Source organism: Benincasa hispida, chromosome 7 (genome assembly GCF_027475165.1).
Source record: "Benincasa hispida cultivar pf3 chromosome 7, pf3_genome.v1.1, whole genome shotgun sequence".
In the NCBI taxonomy this organism is placed as follows: Eukaryota; Viridiplantae; Streptophyta; class Magnoliopsida; order Cucurbitales; family Cucurbitaceae; genus Benincasa; species Benincasa hispida.
Genome location: NC_143484.1, coordinates 44390941 through 44394744, shown reverse-complemented (window position 1 = coordinate 44394744; position 3804 = coordinate 44390941). Strand labels below are relative to the sequence as shown.

At 39.0% G+C, this 3804-nt stretch overlaps 1 pseudogene across 1 annotated transcript; it reads left to right on the top strand.

The window, feature by feature from the left end:
• Positions 1-1725: 1725 nt before the first annotated feature.
• Positions 1726-3405, top strand: LOC120081940 (transcription factor TCP21 pseudogene; annotated as a pseudogene). The gene has a single exon (XR_016530410.1). The product of XR_016530410.1 is annotated as a transcription factor TCP21 pseudogene (transcript).
• The last annotated feature ends 399 nt before the right edge of the window (positions 3406-3804 follow it).

Here is a 3804-nt window from a genome sequence, read left to right as displayed (position 1 = left end):
ATCTTGTCGGCAGGTAGGGTCGCACCGAGGTACAGTTGACAAACTTCTAACCAGTCATCGTACATCACTCTGGTGACCGGCTCACCGTCAATAGATAACCCCAACAACACTTCGGTCTTGTAGAGTGATAGTGCACTCTCCAATAGACATATGAAATGTATGCGTCTTGGGCCTCTATCTCTCAACCAAAGTTGTGATCAGATGCCAGTCCAACCGAATAAATCCTAATCTGACAACCCCATAGAATCCAAATGTGCGCAGTAGCGATAGTATTCAAGGGTGGAGCAGGATAGTGCGCTGGAGAATTGCCTCTCGACGCCTGCAAGATATTTATCCAATAGTACAATCTCACCATACAACAGATGATCGATGAATGGACTGGTCGTATAAAACATCGGATCAACAGGTCCTGGGTTTAAAGCCATGATCTGAAAAAAAATATTTATTTCTCAATTAAAAAAATATTTGTTTCTCAATTAGAAGAATAATGTACAACTTAATTAAAAGAATAATGTACAACTTAATTAGAAGAATAATATACAACTTAATTAGAAGAATAATGTACAACTTAATTAAAAGAATAATGTACATGTTAATTAAAAGAATAATATACAAGTTAATTAAAATAATAATGTACAACTTTTTTGTATTAATCATATTACCATTTGTAAACAACAAAAAACCTAAGCATTTGTCTGTCATTTTCTAAAAAAAAAAAAAAAAAAAAAAGATAAACATCAAATTTTTGTTTATACTTTTTATAAGAAGTATAATAAAAAATATTAAATTTTTTAGTTTATAAACATAAACTTTTTAAATTTCATGAACATCGACTTTTTAAACATAACAATAAATTAAACTTTTTATAACTATTTTTAAACATAACCATAAATTAAAATTTTTATAATTATTTTTAAAAATAACAACAAATTAAACTTTTCAAATTAAAATAACAACAAATTAAACTCAATCTCGCTCTCACTCACAATCTTGCTCTCTCTTACAATCTCGCTCAGAATCTCGCTCTCTCTTACAATTCAAAATTCTGTTATTGTTGTTATATATATATATATATATATATATATTTCTATGGAAAGTAAATAAAGTGAAGACAATTATGAGCTAGATCCTCCTCATGAGCAAGATCCTCAAGTATTTCTTTAACAAACCGTCTTCCGATGCTTACGAGATTCAGCCCACATTTCTAGCGAGATTACCTTATAGAGCGAGATCCCCATCACAAAATTAGCGAGATTTCTTTCTCGAGCGAGATGTTCATCACAAAATTAGCTTCACCCACTTATCTTCCTTGTCGAGGATTGAAGTTTTGACTTACGTATGTTGAAACTTCAACCCTCGACAACCCTAATATACATATTATTTCCAAGTTTTTCTTTGTTTGTCGAGTTCTCAAGTTTCGACCTCTACGTTAATCGAATCCTCAATCCTCAACAATATTAATACTAAAGGTCCAATTAAAATTTCATCTTATTTTAACTAAAATGAAAATAAAAAAAATATTTTCAAGAATAAATATGAAACAAACTCCATGTACAACAATTGAACCTAAACCTAATTAGTAAGCGCGTGGAATTTACGCGTAGAAGAAAGAGAGTGAGGTTATTCAACAGAGAGAGAGAGTATGAGCTGTGGGGATATGAAGAGTGGACCCCACCACCCATGTGCCCTCCTTCTGTCTCCACCAGCTTCTGCCTCTCTCAATCATTAGCCCTCTTTTCTTCCGAAATTACCCCTCCCTTTAACAAAAACCCTTCTTCTTCTTCCCTCTCTCCCTAGTCCCTACCTTCAGCAATGGCAGCCATTGCTATCTCCTTCTAAGCTCTAACCCTTCTCTTTTTCCCACTTCTATCCCACAAACAAAACCCATATCCCCATCTTCTTCTTCTTCTTTATGTCAAATTCCGATCATACCACCAACGCCAATGGCGTCTCCAATGGCACCATCGTCGCCATCGACACCCACAAGAATCAGCCCTCTACCAACGGAGCCCTCGTCGTTAAAAAGCCCCCTTCTAAGGACCGTCACAGTAAAGTCGACGGTCGTGGCCGCCGTATCCGTATGCCCATCATCTGCGCCGCAAGAGTATTTCAGCTGACTCGAGAGCTTGGTCATAAATCCGATGGCCAAACCATCGAGTGGCTCCTTCGTCAAGCTGAACCTTCCATTATTGCCGCTACTGGCACTGGTACAACCCCTGCTAATTTCTCCTCTGTTTCTCTTTCCGTAAGAGGAAATGGCGGCTCTGTTTCTTCTCTCTCTTCCCCTTCTTCCACCACTTCTACTCTCTCCCTCTCTCGCCCTCAAGCTCTCTCCGGTCCCACGCCGTTCATTCTCGGCAAGCGCGTTAGGTCCGACGATGACGGTAAAGACGATGGGTTAGGAGTGGGTCAAGCGGTTGGGTCCATAGTGGGTCCGACGGGGCCAGGTGGGTACTGGGCGATTCCTGCAAGACCTGATTATGGGCAGGTTTGGAGTTTTGCCGCCGCGGCTCCGTCGGAGATGGTGGTTCAACCCGGGGGGATTTCTCAACATTCGTCGTTGTTTGCCCAACAGCAGCAGCCGATTAGAGAGGCGTCGGCGGCCAGAGTGGGAAATTACCTTCCTGGTCATCTGAATTTACTGGCGTCTTTATCCGGCGGTGGTGGTTCTGGACGGCGGGAAGATGATCCTCGCTAATTGTTGTAATGGGTTGGGGTTATTATTATTGTTCTTCTTCTTCATCGTATTTTGTACAAATATCTGTGTGCCAAATGTCAATTGCTTTCTTGTGTGCAGCTAAGAAAAAAGGGTTAATTCTAGTGGGAATGTAGGATTCTAGGGTTTCAGGTTGCTTGGAATCACAATTCGTAGATCGAATTTCATTTTTCCATGGATGAGTTCGTTCAAATTAGAGCTTTAGGGTTTGAAATTGCTAGAAAAAAAAAGGTTAGGGTTTTCTTTTTTCTTCCGTCTTATGAGAGTGAGAAGAAGATTCTGGTTCATTCCGCAACGATCCATGTCCATAACCCAAAAATCGCTACTGCAAATTGATGATTCATTTCATTTAAACGATGAAATTCTTCGAAATTGCAAGCAGGGGTAGCAGATTTCTTTTGAATCGGAGCTTTGGTTTTTGGCCGGAATCGGCTTTATTTATTGCAGTGGCAGTGGCGGCGCCATTGAAGACCATTCTGAAGCTGATGCTTCTTCTTCTTCAATGGAAGCTCCAATCTCTCTCTGTGTAAGACCTCTGTTTTTTTTTCTTTCCCCCCCTAAAGAATTCCATTTGTATTCTTAGAATTTGTTGGCTTGACAATAATGGTGTTCTTTCATGTTATGTCAGTGGATTGTTTCTGGGGTTTCTCTGATGTGAATAAAAAATCCCATTGTTTTTCTTCCAAAAATCTGCTCATCATAAACAACATTGTTATGACTGATTACATGTGTTTGTTGCTCATGGTGATGGATGGATGAGTTATTGTTTGCTTTTGGTAATTGAACAGAGCAGAGCATGTTGTTGTTCTAAGATTGTGTAAAGCTTTTGAGGAACAATAATGGATTGGAGAGGGCATTAGTACTAAAATTAATGAGGGTTCTTGTTTGTTGGGTGGAAATGACATTGCCTCCTTACTTCAAAACAAACTGAGCTGGTGTTGTTAATGGCAACTTTTTAGGAGTGATATTTGAGTTTCTCTCTCTCTCTCTCTCTCTCTAGAATGAAGAGGGAGACAAGTGGGTGGTTATAGCATAACTGCTGAAATGACCTGCTCCTTTTGAAACACACATAATTTTCAATTCCAAAA